At 46.5% G+C, this 16,828-nt stretch overlaps 1 protein-coding gene and 1 long non-coding RNA gene across 3 annotated transcripts in view; one reads left to right on the top strand and one right to left on the bottom strand.

Annotated features, from left to right (window-relative positions):
* Positions 1-16,828, bottom strand: part of LOC138767311 (trafficking regulator of GLUT4 1) — a 74,121-nt gene that overhangs the window by 30,714 nt on the left and 26,579 nt on the right. The window lies entirely within an intron of this gene.
* The window catches only part of LOC138767313 (uncharacterized), a 28,393-nt gene continuing 20,141 nt past the window's right edge, over positions 8,577-16,828 (top strand). Inside the window, exon 1 of the long non-coding RNA XR_011358789.1 lies at positions 8,577-8,770. This is a non-coding gene — a long non-coding RNA (uncharacterized lncRNA). The remainder of the gene's footprint in view (positions 8,771-16,828) is intronic.

The following is a 16,828-nucleotide window of genomic DNA, read 5'->3' as shown; positions in this document are numbered from 1 at the left end:
TAAAGAGAAGACTGCTTAAAAGTGATCTCAACAGATGAGGCTTGATGGATATTGTATTTTTGCAACAACTGGAAAGCCAAGGTTCCCCATTCCTGATCTATGCAGAACTAGTGCATGTAATGCTGCGTTTACACGTAACGATTATTGGCCCGATCGTACGATTAGCGATGTCGGATTTACGATTTTTTTTTTTATAACGATCAGCGTTTAGATGGTACGATATATCGTACGAAAATTCGCACTGCGATCGTTTTGCGATTGTTTAAGCCTATCTCACACATTGGTTAAATCGGCGAACGACTGTTCACACGGAACGATTTGCGAATTTTTTGATGAACGACGATTTAATGACCTGATGAAAGATCAAAATGTACGATTTATCGTGCGTCGTTCGATCGTTCGCTGCGTTTACACGTACGATTATCGTTCGAATTCGACCGTTATCGCGCAAATTCGCACAATAATCGTTACGTGTAAACGCAGCATAAGTGTCTGTAATGCAGGTATCATAACACCTGAAGGAGATATCTTCAATAAGGTCTAATTTTTTACACTATTTGGCAAGACATATACTCTGGTGGAAAGGGATCTGTCACCTTAAGTGGGGAACGGTGCAGCCCTGCTCTCCCCCCAAACACTGTCACTACCTACCTGGAAGTTTCACCCTAACTAATGGCCATCCCTACACTAAGTACATGGCGCTTATGTTATATGAGGGAGGTCAGACAGGCTGAGTCAGAACCAGGCTGACACAACAAGGAAAAAATTGAAAACAAGAGAATAGTCAGAGTATAGTAGACAAGAATTTTCAACAACTGGAGCTGGATTGTCAAGGTGAGAATCGTGAAATCCTTTAATTAACCCCAAGCCAAGACTCTTTCAATGGACCAGTACTATAAAGCCCTTTTAACTCTTCTACAATCAATATGCTAGGAGACCTCATACACTAGTTCACCCGCAACCTCTTCTAGAACAAAAGGTCTAGCCAATCACTGACTGAGATGGGATAGTGCAGCGGACAGTGATTGGCTGCGCGGGCTGTCACTCCTGAGATGAGTTTGTCTCAGAATTGAGGCGCTGCACTCAGTACTGGGACACTTGCCGGGACCAGAGTTGGACAGCGGGGGAGCGCAGATAGGTAAGCATAGCCTCTTTATTGTTTCCTACTTAACAGCAGCAAGATATTAAAAGTTGTCAATAATTAAAAAACAAACTGAGGAAACCAAGATAAGTGCTAGTTTGTAATAAGGACCATGGTAACGTGTGACCAAGACTTAGGAAAGGGAAACAGCAGAATTGAGCAGCAGGTCGTATCCTGGGGGGTTATTAACTGGGCACAGGCCTCACAACCTGATACATAAGTATCCATATCTCTAGGTAGAGTGGGCCATACTGACAGCTCCCTGCTCCCTAATTTTTCCGGCACCAGTCTTCTTTTCTTAGTCAGTCCTGCTGTTTTTGGTTAGAAGCACCGGATTCATTCCTTGCCCCCCCCCCCCCCACTGCCGTCCAGCCCGCTTGCCACCTCCTTCGTTCACAGCTAACTATGCATTAACAGGCCAGTCTTTAGGTAGGCATGAGCATGACCAATGGAGGAGGGTTGAACTGTGCTTCGGGGACGAACACCCCCAGTACTCCTAACTCACTTACTTCTGTTTGCTTAGTTATAAGTTGCACAAACCTGCTGATAGTTTCCCCTTTAACCTTCTGGTGTCAGAATTTCTTGTGGGTTCGGATAAAACAGAATTATGAAGCTCACGTACATGGCTGGGAACAAACAATTTACCGTGAGGAAGGTTCTAAGGTTCTTGACTGGCTTTCATTTCAGATTGTATATATTTCTTTCGTTTATTCACCTTTCATTTTATATTTGGCAGAAAGGTTTTCTTATAAAGGGACCTGCCTGTTCTCCTGACATGTCTGTTCTAATAAATATAGTAGTGCCTTGGATTACGAACATAATTCGTTCCGGGACCGTGCTTGTAATCCAAATCCACTCTTATACCAAAGCAAATTTTCCCATAAGAAATCATAGAAATGCACACAATTGGTTCCACGCCCCAAATATAATGATTTTGTTATTTTGTATAACATGTGAAACAGATGTAACAAAGAATGAGAAACAGCTGAATATGTGATATTATAAGTTACTGTATAGTATAGCAGCATGTGGTGTATAATGTATAGTAACTGCATAACCCTAATAACACAGCAGCTGGATATGTGATATATAAGTTACTGTACAGTATAGCAGCATGTGGTGTATAATGTATAGTAACTGCATAACCCTAATAACACAGCAGCAGTTTGTAGATACAGGATGGAACTGCAGATCCCCATAATGCAGTAGCGTAGTACAAAAGGCTAGACTAGAGAAGCAGGGCTGCCAGAGGTCTGTGTGGTCACATGACAGCAATGGGGAAGGAGGTGTGTTCAGCATGGACCAATCGGGAAGTGAGAATCACAGAGCTGTGCTGGAGGACAGTGACAGTGACAGTAGCAGGAGTGTGTATAGCTAAGTGTAAGTGCAGGCATATTAAACCAAGGTACCACTGTACTTGTATTTGCCATAAAATATTGATGCATTTTTTTTGTTGGACCATTCCTCCATTATTCCTCCTGCAAATGTATGGATATGTTGACAATTTCTTTTTCCTGGAACAATTTAAGGGACACAAAGCCTATATGGGAAAGCTTTAATAAATGCAGGTTATATATATATTGTGCAGGTTATGTGTTATATATATACTGTATATATATATATATATATATATATATATATACCAACAAAACACAACAATCACTGAACTCAGGGAGAACAGTGAAAAATTCCAATGGAGTACTCATTTACAAGTCTCCATTGATTGTCCCATACAAAATTTAAATATGCAAAAAAAGGGTCCGTGGAGCCTGAGTTACGAGTCTCAAAACACGGGAATAGCCAGATATCCCTCTCTCCAGAGAAGGAAGCCCATTGCCAAGGGGTGCCTCCTAGTGGGGAGAGCACCAAACCACCCTGATACGTAGTCCCTCAGGTCCTCACTCTGTTGCGAGCTTTAGGACCTAAATAGGGAAACACCAGGGTGGCCCCTGTGAGTCAAAGTCTAACTCTGTGGCGAATATAACGACATAAGACAAGGGTTACCAAGGCTAGGCATCCATCCACAGACTGCAGTTTCGGGGTATTTGCCCCTCGTCAGTGTGGAGCAGTATTTTTTGCATATTTTTTGCATATTTAAATTTTGTATGGGACAATCAATGGAGACTCGTAAATGAGTACTCCATTGGAATTTTTCACTGTTCTCCCTGAGTTCAGTGATTGTTGTGTTTTGTTGGTCTATTTATCATTGCCCCAGTAGCCAGAATCCTGCTCCACACTGACGAGGGGCAAATACCCCGAAACTGCAGTCTGTGGATGGATGCCTAGCCTTGGTAACCCTTGTCTTATGTCATTATATGTCACGGCCGCGGCGGCTTCCCGCGTTCCGGGTCGCCGCCGCGACCGCCTCCTGTCCCATGCAGCCGCCGGGGTCCTTGTGTAGGGACCCGGCGCTGCTGCTAGTTCGGCCCCTGGGGCGCCTCACCTCTCCTCCGTTCCTGTCTCGGTCTGTGCCGGCCGGCGCGCGTCCCCGCCTCCTAGGGCGCGCGCGCGCCGGCTGTCTCAGATTTAAAAGGGCCAGTCTGCCCTTAATTGGTTAGTTGCACCAATCACTCACCTATAAATCCCAGCATGCCCTGTCCCTTGTGTTGGAGCCTCTACATGCTTCCCATAGCGTTTGGCCCAGCTCCCTGTTGTTCCTGATTCCTGTCCGCTACCTGGTCCTTAGTCCTTGTTCCTGATTCCTGTCCGCTACCTGGTCCCCTCTCCTTGTTCCTGGTTCCTGCTTCCTCGTTACACTTTAGTTCCTGTGTTCAGCCTGTCACGTGCGGTCTCACCTACAGACCATTGCCAGTGCCTTCTCCTGCCTACTGCTCCTGCCACGCCTCGCCTGCCGTCACCAGCAACCAAGCCAGGGGTAGCGACCTGGGGGTCGCCTGCCGCAGCAAGTCCATCCCGCCTTGCGGCGGGCTCTGGTGAAAACCAGCGGCCCCTTAGACTCCGCTCCCTGGTGAGGTTAGTGGTGACGGTCCAGTGGATCCACTACTCCAGGCGTTACAGTAGGCTCCAACCATGGATCCCGGCGAGGTGCCTGATCTCCGTGACGTCGCCAGAGTGGTCGCTCAACAGATCCAGCAACAGTCGCAGCAAATCCAGCAATTGACTGCCGCCCTACAGCAGCATACTACAGCCCAGCGCCTATCACCACCTGCAGCTACCTCGAGACTTCTACTGGCTCTCCCAAGCAAATACTCTGGTGACTCCAAGTTGTGCAGAGGATTCCTGACCCAATGCACTATGTATATCGAACTTCTAAGCAGTCAGTTTCCCACCGAGCGCTCTAAAGTGGCTTTCATCATCAGCCTATTAGAGGGTAGAGCTCTGGCCTGGGCCACGCCGCTGTGGGACCGAGATGACCCTGCTGCTGCCAATCTCGGAACTTTCTTATTCAAGTTTCGCTCTGTCTTTGAGGAACCTGCCCGTGCTTCTTCAGCTGAAACTGCTCTCCTCAACCTCTCTCAAGGGAGCTCCTCTGTTGGCGATTACGCCATCCAGTTCCGTACCCTGGCGGCTGAATTGGACTGGAATGAAGCCGCTCTAATAGCCACCTTCAAGAAGGGCCTGTCTAGTCGGGTGAGAGACGTGCTTTCCGCCCGAGACCTACCCACCTCCCTGAACGAACTCATCCTACTGGCCACCAGAGTTGATACTCGTTTTTCGGAGAGGGAGCAGGAGGTTCAGCATGAACATCTACTAGGCTTGTCCCGTCGCCATCACCAGCTGGCGCCGGTTTTCCAGAATCCTGACTTTCCGGTGTCCCAGCCCTCTCCTGAGATTCCTATGCAGGTGGAACGGGCTCACCTGACGCCTGATGAAAGAATTCGTCGTCTGGAGCTGAATCTCTGCCTCTACTGCGGTGGTTCGGATCACTTTCGGCTGAGATGTCCCCTACGTCCCCAAACGTCCGGGAAATGCTCGCACCTAGGTCCGGTGGGACAGGTGTCCCTAGGTGTGAATGCTACCTTTCCAAGTTTGTCTATGCCGGTTTCCATCCAGACACCCTCAGGACAAAATCACCAGACTACTGCCTTTCTCGATTCTGGGTCAGCAGGCAGTTTTATTGCGGCAACATTGGTCCAAAGATGGCGGCTACCCGTGATCCAACTAGCCAGGCCCCTGACTATCTCCTCGGTCACGGGCGAGATTCTTACCGACCAGGTATATTATCAAACCGCACCTCTAGCCCTCCAGGTGGGTCCTTTACATCAGGAAAAGATATCCTTCTACGTCCTGCCCCATTCTTCCCCCGCCATCCTCCTGGGACTCCCTTGGCTGCAATTACATGCTCCTAAGCTGGACTGGAGAACCGGGGAGATTATCAGTTGGGGTCAGGACTGTTCCAACCAGTGTCTCAAGTCACCTCAGACCAAGTACTCTATGTCGTCACCTGACCCCGCCAAGCCTCTATCCGGCCTACCGGCAGAAGACCAAGACTTGGCGGATGCCTTCTCTGCCGAGGAGGACTCTCTATCGTCTCGCCGGGCGTACGATTTTCCCACAGACCTCCTTCCTGGTACTCCTTCTCCTCGAGGTCGGGTGTACCCTCTCTCCGTACCCGAGACTGAGGTCATGTCCTCTTACAACCGGGAGAACTTACAGAAGGATCTCATCCACAAACCCACATCCCCTCGCCACAGTATACCTCCTGATCGCCTAGTACCAGTCGTCACCTCTACTCTTCAGAGAATACCCCCCGGAAAGACCCATGTTCACCCTGCGCTTCGAAGAGGGATTTTGAAGTGGGGACATTCCTCGTTGGAGGCCGGGCACCCTGGAGTCCGAAAGACCGGGCAACGGATCACCCGCCACTACTGGTGGCCCAGTTTGTTCCAAGATGTCAAAGACTTTGTGGCTTTCTGTGCCATTTGCAGGCAAGAAAGAGGGGGAGGCCAAAGGGGGGGGGGTACTGTCACGGCCGCGGCGGCTTCCCGCGTTCCTGTCCCATGCAGCCGCCGGGGTCCTTGTGTAGGGACCCGGCGCTGCTGCTAGTTCGGCCCCTGGGGCGCCTCACCTCTCCTCCGTTCCTGTCTCGGTCTGTGCCGGCCGGCGCGCGCGTCCCCGCCTCCTAGGGCGCGCGCGCGCCGGCTGTCTCATATTTAAAGGGCCAGTCCGCCCTTAATTGGTTAGTTGCACCAATCACTCCCCTATAAATCCCAGCATGCCCTGTCCCTTGTGTTGGAGCCTCTACATGCTTCCCATAGCGTTTGGCCCAGCTCCCTGTTGTTCCTGATTCCTGTCCGCTACCTGGTCCTTAGTCCTTGTTCCTGATTCCTGTCCGCTACCTGGTCCCCTCTCCTTGTTCCTGGTTCCTGCTTCCCCGTTACACTTTAGTTCCTGTGTTCAGCCTGGTACGTGCGGTCTCACCTACAGACCATTGCCAGTGCCTTCTCCTGCCTACTGCTCCTGCCACGCCTCGCCTGCCGTCACCAGCAACCAAGCCAGGGGTAGAGACCTGGGGGTCGCCTGCCGCAGCAAGTCCATCCCGCCTTGCGGCGGGCTCTGGTGAAAACCAGCGGCCCCTTAGACTCCGCTCCCTGGTGAGGTTAGTGCCATCGCTGGTGACGGTCCAGTGGATCCACTACTCCAGGCGTTACAGTATACTCGCCACAGAGATAGACTTTGACTCACAGGGGCCACCCTGGTGTTTCCCTATTTAGGTCCTAAAGCTCGCAACAGAGTGAGGACCTGAGGGACTACGTATCAGGGTGGTTTGGTGCTCTCCCCACTAGGAGGCACCCCTTGGCAATGGGCTTCTTTCTCTGGAGAGAGGGATATCTGGCTATTCCCGTGTTTTGAGACTTGTAACTGAGGCTCCACGGACCCCTTTTTTGCATATATATATTATATATATATTTTTTTTTTTTCTAATGTGCTGTATTCTGTTGTTGTGATACATATGCAGATATAGGGGTCCTGCCCAGCTTAGCTCCATCTCTCTTCTACAAAGGTTTTATAAAGTGCTAAGGGATTCTCCTACTTACAGGGGCCACAGTATCATTAAAGGTTAACACATGTCAGGAATTCCAACTACAGAGGCTGAAATGGTGTATAACATTACTAGTAGTGATATTTTTTATTTTATTTTTCCTCTCTTCTTCATGTACATCTTTGTCAACTATTAAAATGGATGGAGCGAAGGATAGATTGTCCCTATATTAATTCATTTTTCTACTTCCTTTTAATTTATAGTTTATAGAAAAGTTTTTATAACAGGCTTAAACTATTCTAACAACTGCACAGTTAGAGGAAAATGATTATAGTGCAGCTCTGTGCACAATTATTATTTTTCTAATTTTTATTCTCAGTTCTAAGTGTAAATATCTGCATGGAGAGGCCAGTGCCCGATCACTCATATCTATGCATTAAGAATCTCCATAGTATCTGAAGCCGGCACAGAACCCAATGCTGTAAAATGCCATGTGATTGTGGTTCTTGTGCTATAAAGACAAAAAAGAAACCACTCTCTCCTACTGCTTAGTTATAAGAGATAAAGGGCCCCTTCATAGAGATATTTACATGCCAAATTAAATGAAATCTAGAATGAATCTAGAAGAATGAGTATTTTTGCACAGTACTGCACTGTAATCATTTTTCATCTAACTTTACAGCTTCATTTTAAATTCACTTATTATAGAAACAGAAGACTAATGGTGATAAAACCCCCACAAGGTCTATTTAAATGGTGGCTTCCACCTTGGCTAGTCAGGGGATTAAAAAGATCTGTCACTATGACAAGTTCTCATTAAAGTCTCTATATGCTTACCGTGAAGGTCCGCGCACATTTCTACTTGAGATGCTTCAGCATTCTACCCTAATTAGCATCAGGAGAACAGCTAGAGAGGGGCTGGCAGGGCGTGTGTCTGGGCACTGGGTGCTAGAGGGGGCATCTACAAGCTTTTCTGCCAGCTAGAGAGGGGCTGGCAGGGCGTGTGTCTGGGCACTGGGTGCTAGAGAGGGCATCAACAAGCTTTTCTGCCAGTTAGAGAGGGGCTGGCAGGCACTGGGTGATAGAGGGGGTACCTACAAGCTACTCTGCCAGCTAGAGAGGGTCTGGCAGGGTGTGTGTCTGGGCCCCTTTGTGCTAGAGAGGGCATCTACAAACTTTTCTGCCAGCTAGAGAGGGGCTGGCAGGCACTGGGTGATAGAGGGGGTACCTACAAGCTACTCTGCCAGCTAGAGAGGGGCTGGCAGGGCGTGTGTCTGGGCACTGGGTGCTAGAGGGGGCATCAACAAGCTTTTCTGCCAGCTAGAGAGGGTCTGGCAGGCACTGGGTGATAGAGGGGGTACCTACCAGGGCCGTTTCTAGCACCGTGCAGGGCGGGCTATGGCACGGGGCGCTGACAGCTAGGGGGCGCCCTCCTCACTCAGCAGCAGTGGCTGACATTGTCTGTGCAGAGGCCGGGGCATAGACCTCTGTGCGCCCCTCACACTGCACCTGGCTCCTGGGGGGCTCTTTTTGCGTCCTGTGAGATGAAGGCTGCAGGGAGAGGAGAGAGGAGGCAGCAGCAGAGATCTCGGGATACTTCCTGGCTGCTCTGCTAAGGATTATCACACAGGCAGCAGCTCCCATGTGACAGCTCCCATGTGACAGCCGGCAGTGTGTCCGGCCAGGTGTGTGAGTGTGTGAGTGTGTGAGTGTGTGTGTGTGTGTGGGGGGGGGGGGGGGGGGGGGCAGCTTCACTCTGGAGTCTGTACTTTCTCCTTATCAGTCACTTGTAATTATTGCTGAGAGTTTAACCCTTACATCAGTAACCTGTGCAGGCAATGTAAAGGTTAAACCTTAATCTCTTTGCTGCAATAAGTGTCTGGTGAGGAGAAAGTGCAGGAGACAGAGAAGTGATCTTCATAGTATAGGGCCCATATTGCTATATCATATATATTAGTAATGACCCTTTACATGCCCCATATGCAGTCATGTACAACCAGGCTGCTGTATGGTTCGTACAGCCATGTAAATACATTACTATCGGCTGCATATTCCCTGTATTCCACCTTTCATTTTTCAAAGAGTCTGTGAGGAATGAAAGGTGGAATCTGATTGGTTGCTAGGGGCAACTGGGCCAGTTTCACTTTACACCATGTTTGATAAATCTCCCCCATAGAATATGCTCCGGCCAGGACCCCTCGCAGGGCTGCAAAGAACTGACATGTCAGTTTCCTGCAACCGCTATTCAGTGAATTGCGGCCGCAGAAACCCATGTCAGTGCACACTATTGAGCAAGCCGCTTGCCTCATAGTGAGCTATGGGGAGTTCTGATGCGGGCGCGCACTGATGCGGCAGGAAAGATCATCTGGGATAATCTTTGCACAGACCGGCCACTCCATGACCCGGCCGGGTCACGGAACGGCCGGTCTCTTACGCCATGTGAACATGGCCTCCTTCTGTAAGTGTCCCCCAGAATCAGCCCTCCCAGGAATCCAGGACACATGTTCCAGATAGGGGCGCTCTGCAGTCTAGGTCCCCCCTTGGACCTCACACCTCACTCAGCATACCCCCATATTGACAAAAGCTGATTGAGGTCCAGGGGGGGACGCTTTTTTCAGATTCGCCCTGTTGCCAAAATGGCCTAGAAACTGCCCTGGTACCTACAAGCTACTCTGCCAGCTAGAGAGGGTCTGGCAAGGCGTGTTCCTGGGTTCTAGAGGGGGCATCTACAAGCTTTTCTGCCAGCTAGAGAGGGTCTGGCAGGCACTGAGTGATAGAGGGGGTACCTACAAGCTACTCTGCCAGCTAAAGAGGGACTGGCAGGGTGTGTGCCTTGGCACTGGGTGTTAGAGGGGCACCTACACGCTATTCTGTCAGCTAGAAAGGGGCTGGCAGGCACTGGGTGATAGAGGGGGCACTTGCTAGAGGGGGGATCTGCAAGCTAGAGAGGGGCTGGCAGGGTGTGTGCCTGGGTACTGGGTGCTAGAGGGGGCACCTACAAGAAACTATGCCATGGCCCAGAAATATTATGTAGGTACAGGACTAGAGGAGAAAAACAATTCTTTACCCCAGGAGAAGGAAAACCTAGCTAGGAGTGTGATTCCATTTATTATAAATATGAAACCTCAGCTAAATCTAAGTTATGGCTACAGCAATGTTGATAGGTTCCCGGCTTTGAATAAAATAACAATCCATTGAGGAGCCCACAAATCACTTGTAAATCTCAGCCTACTTTTGCCAGTTACTTGCAGATATAGGAAACGCTGCCAATACAGCAGCACTTTTCTACTGCATTAATTTGCAAAGAACACAAGCTGTATTCTGCAAGTAATCTCCAGCCCTCCTCCGCATCCTGTTCTTTATGGCGAACTACCTGCTGTCCGGGGAGTTTTATGGAGTTTTATAAAGTATGGGACATGAAATGGTGACACTGTAAGAGCCATGATTATCTTTGTCAGCTCATTTTGGTCAGAATATTTGTAGTCAGTATTTGTAGGCTATGATCATACACACAGTAAAATAAAAGCTAAATACGACTGTAAAATAAACAGGTAAAAAACACATTCGTATTTTGCAAAAACAGGTGGTAAGTAATGAGCATGTTCATTATTTGGATGGTCGTAATCAATTACAGCCGTTTTTCTATACTGTGTGTGCATTGACATCCAATTTTTCCATTGACTTCAATGCAGCACATTATTATATTGAAAATATGTAAAATATAGAAGTAAAGTATATGATACCTGATAAAGATAATTCTTTGTAGATACAGCCGCTTCTTTATGTATATCTTCATATAAATGTGTAAAAGACAACTAAAGAGAGAACCAGGATAGGGCTGCACAGACTTTTTGTTGCTATTTTTTTTCCATTTCCTCTTGCAACTTAATTTGTTCTGGACAGAATCTTGATTTAAAGGAGAATCTGTCACTAGGTTGATGTTACCTGAGGGCATTGAGGGCAGCATAAACTAGTGACGGAAATGGTAAACAGATCAGTGTATTACTTACATCATTCTGTTCAGCCGTTCTGCTGATATGTAGGAGAATCAGCAGTTGCTGGAAAGGTGCTCATGAATATCAAGGACTAGTGAGCACACGCACGTAATGGAGAGAACTAGTGTGTGGTGCTGGTTATTCAGGAGGATATCTCTGGATCAGCTGCACAGAACAATGTAAGTGATATATCATTCTGTTCAGCTTCTCTGTCACTACTTCATGCTACACTTAAGTACACTGAGTAATAGGTGAGGAATTGAAGAGGAATCCGCTCTTAATTTCTGCATGAAATTCCTCCCGTAAAATATGAACAGAGCTCAGTTGTTCACACTGCAGTATATCTGAGCAGAATTTTCTACCGCAGATCCGCTTTCCGCCCAAAGAAGTAACATCAAAAATCTGCCAAATCTTGGCCAGATATCGGCTGAGCAGCCTGTCACTTCAGAGACGGCTATAGACATGCCAGTGGTGGCTGCGGTGAGCAGGGAGCTGTTTCACGTTCATTGAGCCGTGTAATTGACTCTGTAAGCGAGCACCAATCTAGCAGATTATCACTCGCTTACATCTAATGTTGGGCCCTCTGAGAGCCGTGTTACACTACCCGATCACCACTGTAAAAGAGCGCCAATCTGCTAGATCGGCAGTCGTTTACTGAGCCTATTACATGACTCAACTATTGTGCAGCAAGGGCTGTATATATATATATATATATATATATATATATTAAATAATAAAATATATACATCTCTACTCTCTCCGGTGCTTTTGCCTGCTACCCAGTGTCTTCCTGACTTCTGCATGCTGTCCGCAGCCACAGCAAGAACTGACTGCTCAGCCAATCACTGGCCACTACGCTGTCCCATCTTGGCCAGTGATTGGCTGAGCGGTCTGTCACTTCAGAGACTGTCTCTGAAGTTCCAGCAGTGGCAGTGGGCAGAAGCCAGGAAGACACGGGGTAACGTGGACACTAATGTATGTACTTTTTTTTTTTTCTTTGCTAAGTCATCAGCCGTGCATGCCGTCCATTACATGTAGCGATGCATAGTCGGTGACCAATGATTTTAGGTCAGGAACAAAAGACATGATCAGCCAATGATTGTTGTCTTTATAACACAAAGTGATGATCTGCTGAATCGGGCTGATTCAGCAGATTATCACTCCGTGTAATAGGGCCCTTAGAAGTAAGAAAAGACATAAGGGCAGATTTATCAAACTGGTGTAAAGTGAAACTGGCTCAGTTGCCCCTAGCAACCAATCAGATTCCATCTTTCATTCCTCACAGACTCATTGGAAAATGAGAGGTGGAATCTGATTGGTTGCTAGGGGCAACTGAGCCAGTTTTACTTTACACCATGTTTTATAAATCTCCCCCACAGTGTAACTGCATACACAGACTATTACATGTATACAATCAGATGCCATCACTGGTCCTTTCTATTATATTATACTTAGAATGTAACGTGTTGCAGGGTGAAGCTTTCTGCGCTTATAATCTGACACGAGAATTTGTCCGTTTTTTAGTTTCGCCAGCAATATGTTAAATTAACACATCTTGTAAAAAGGTTTATATGAACTGGTTGTATAATCGGGGGCGGCATAGCAATAGTCATTGCCACACAGAGGGAACACAACATTATCATCACCAATCCCTCCGAAGCTTCAATTGGTATTTCAGATATCCTGGATAATATAATGAGAAGTGAGCAGTAATGGCTGCATAAATTATTTCCTTATTAGAAGATAACTATGCCTCTAGGGGGATGGAGAACGCCGCTCCGATCTGTCCACACTTTAACAGGTTTATCAGGATATATGTTAAACATTTTGGGACTGAACTGGGACGTTTGTGGACAAAGTTCCAAAGGATATAAAATACAGCTGTATTAGAAGGGAACTCTCCTTCCATTTTTTTCCAGGCAAAATGTATTGTTGGCCTATCCTCAAGAACGGTCACTGATATAAGATCATAGTGAGGATCTGATACCCAGCACCCCACAAATAAGCTGTTTGCCAGAGCTGGTATACATATTGACCAGAGTAGGAAGCAGACAGCTCCGTCCACTGTGTAGTGGCCAAGATCGGTTACTGCAACTGATCAGTGGGGCTGCTGGGTGTTGGACGCTGACAGATTTGAGGACCTTTCTTGAGCTGAGGCCAACAGTAAATTTCCCTGGAAAATCCCTTTAACCAGAACTAATGCCCAAACCTCTTTAGTAGTGTACTGAGATTTCCATCACCATTGCTATTTAAGTATGTTAAAGGGGTACTCTAGCGTAGGGGGCTATTTTGGGATCTGGCCTGGGAGAAGGTGCCTGAGAGAAAAGAAGTCCACTCACCTCCCCGGATCCAGCGGTGGGTCCCGTACCGCGGCGCTACGGTGCGCTCAGCCAGTCAGTGACAGAGGCGGGATCCGTTTCAAGTCCACTCAGATCCCGCCTCTGTCACTGACTGGCTGAGCGGACTTGAGACGTCACGTCTCAAGCCTGCGTCAGATACCAGGAAGCGGCCGGGGGCCGGAGCGCTGCTGGATCCGGGGAGGTGAGTGGACGTCTTTTCTCTCAGCCACCTCCTCCCTGGCCAGATCCCAAAATAGCCCTACATCCCCCCGCCACCCCGCTGGAATACCCCATTAAAAGGTTATCCTGGATTAGAAAAACAAACTTGATTTCTTTCAGAAAAGTTGACGTTTTTGCCCTCTTGTCTTGTTTGTGGGTGATATTGCAGCTCAGTTCTATTGAAGTAAATGAAACCAAGTTGCAAGGTTCTGGTGCTCTTTTTGGATAAAGACAGCCATGTTTCTCTAATTCTGGCTTACCCCTTTAAATAGTCCCCCCCCCCCCCAGATATTAGAATATTATATCTTTTAGAATATTAGGATATTAAAATATTATATCTAATAGAATATTCTAATAGATAGACTTGTATAGCGTGCATTTATATACATATTATCAATAATGATCTATAGCTTTCATTTTGCATTATACCGGCATTGATTATTAGTGCTGATATTTATCCATTACATAGATGGAGATGCATGCCCATTACCCCAAAGAATAGAAAGAACAAAATTGAAGTTTGCTTGAAGTTTACAAACATACTGAGCAGCCATCATTTTAAATCCAGAATTATAAAATAGCTACTTTCTTTCAAAAACAGCACCACTCCTGTCCTCAGGTTGTCTGTGGTATTACAATTCAGCTCCATTCACTTCAATGCAACTGAGCTGCGAAAAGCACACCCAGGACAGGAGAGGTGCTGTTTCTGGAAGAAAGCAGATGTTTTTTCTAAGCACGACAACCCCCTTTAAACACTTCCAGGTGAAATGAATAACATAGACTATGCTGTGACAATGGTGCCAGTCAAATAGGGGAATGTTTTAGAAGTGAGATGTGTTGCAATCAGGAAAATGCATAAGCATATGGATATGAGCTATCGTAACAAGGGCCAAATTGTGAAGAATAAAATAAGATTGGGGTACGTCTAAAACAGAAGGTGGTGTTCCTGGTGTACAGTGGTTAGTACTCTCCATATGTGGTCCAAGGATGTAAAACTGGTGACAACAGGGTCATGGCCGAGCTTACAGGGCTTACAAATGATCTGCTGCCAAAGTCACCTTTTAAAGGGGTAATTCACAAAAAATAATCTTTTCAAGTGAACTGGTCCCAACAAGTGCCAGAGATTTGCAATTTACTTCCATTAAAAAAAATCTCACCTTCCAGTACTTATCAGCTGCTGCATGTCCTGCGGGAAGGGGTGTATTCTTTCCAGTCTGACACTGTGCTTTCTGCTGCCACCTCTGTCCATGTCAGGAACTGTCCAGAGAAGCAGCAAATCCTCATAGAAAACCTCTCCTGCCCTCCAGACTGGAAATACTAATTCATGCAGGACATACAGCAGCTGATAAGTACTGGAAGACTTGAGATTTTTTAAGAGAATTAAATTACAAATCTCTGGCACCTGCTGGGACCAGTTGATTTGAAAGAAAAAAAATAGGGTGAACAACCCCTTTAAGAGATTTTATGGTGTCCATTTCTGGTCAGAGCTGTTATATAATATGATTATTGTTAGGGAATTCTGGGTAAATATAGGGATATAGGGCGGAGGAAAATAGAAAAAACAAAAAACAACAAACATACTTACCCCCAGTCCCCTCCTGCTCTCCTGCAGCTCTCATTCACCATCATTCGGTGCCCCGATCTTTTCTAACCTGCTGCCTCAGCCAATCACAGTGTAGCAGTGTATTAAATTTTTTACTGTAATGCTAGAATACCCCTTTAAAGTTAATGCTGCCCTGATGGACCTCCGCTGACACAATGGGAGTCCACTGGAGTTCCATTAAGTCTCTGAAGCAAAGCCATGGTTGCTGCTCTATTATTGCCATCTAAAGTGATGGAACAACAGATGGAACAACGGATGGGGATGCCAAATCTCCATGTGAACAGAGCTCTAGTTAAGAGTCAGTCAAAGACCTCCTGACCTCTGTCACAGTGTAAATGAATGTTCTCCATTTGTTTTGTGACACTGGGAGAGTAAATCGTGTTCCATCTGACAGGCTTTACTAGGCAGCTTGGAAGATTTCATTAGAAATAACACGGTGTTAGTTTTGCTGATGTCTGCTGGTTAGTATTAACCAGCTACAGCTCACACGGTTTATGTGCTTGTACGCACTAATATAAAACAAACCAATAATATACCTAAAGGAATAACATTCTATGACTCAAATAGCATTGTATTAACAAGCAGGCTACGGTGCTTGGAATAGTCCCTCGTGTTGTAACCACAAATGTAGGATGTAGCATCGGGAAGTGTAATGGCCAAATGCATTATCGTGTACGCGGGGAAACAAGGTGCTAAAAATTGCACAAGCGTCATAAAATATTCCTGAAACATTTTAATCATTCATGAACATTTTGGTAATTCTCAATAGGGTTCAAAGTGGACAGCGAACCACAAGTAGCTTTTTACATGAAATGGTGTAAGTTTGTTGGTTTTGCTGGGGGAGGTGTAAAAAGAAAAAAAAAGTCATACTTACCTGTCCCAATTCCCTACAGATACCACATTTTACTGGTTCCAGTGATGCTTTTTGTCTGCCTGCTTAGTCAGTGACCAACTGAGACAGGACCACAGTGTGGTCAGTGATTGGCTGAGCAGGGGACGACACATCACACAAACCAGAAAGAGGCACTGACAAGCATGGATTAGAGGCCATTGGAACTGGAACTGTAGGGTATCAGGGTAGGTGAGTATCACTTTTTTTTTTACTCTAACCCCAGCCATATATGTTATAAATTATTATCCCTGGAAAATCTTTTTAATACTGTTGTGAGTAGCTGTAATTGACTATAGTTGTAGAAGAAACATTATAAATGTAAAGTCCCCAACCCATGACAAGACTAGGGGGCCGTATTATACGGCCCAATATGCTGGGTTAGTGAGCTCTGTTCTCCTAGAACGGTGCTCGCTTACTGAGCCTATTACATGGTTTGATTATCATGCAGCAAGGGCTATATATTTATATATATATATATATATATATATATATATATATATATATATATATATAAACAGATGAAGGGGTAGAACGGCACTGTGTTGACTTGCAGTTAATAAGCTTCAAGCTTGAGGGTGAACGACTCAGCTTGAGAAAGAATCTAGAGCAGAGTCGAAACGTTGCCACACGTGTTGGGTGAATAAAATACGCCTTCACTTTATTCCGGAGTGCCGTCTCTTCCCTTTCTACATTAT

Source organism: Dendropsophus ebraccatus, chromosome 11, assembly GCF_027789765.1.
Source record: "Dendropsophus ebraccatus isolate aDenEbr1 chromosome 11, aDenEbr1.pat, whole genome shotgun sequence".
NCBI lineage: Eukaryota > Metazoa > Chordata > Amphibia > Anura > Hylidae > Dendropsophus > Dendropsophus ebraccatus.
The sequence above is the reverse complement of the archived record's forward strand: the minus strand, read 5'-3'. Positions and strand labels throughout refer to the sequence as shown.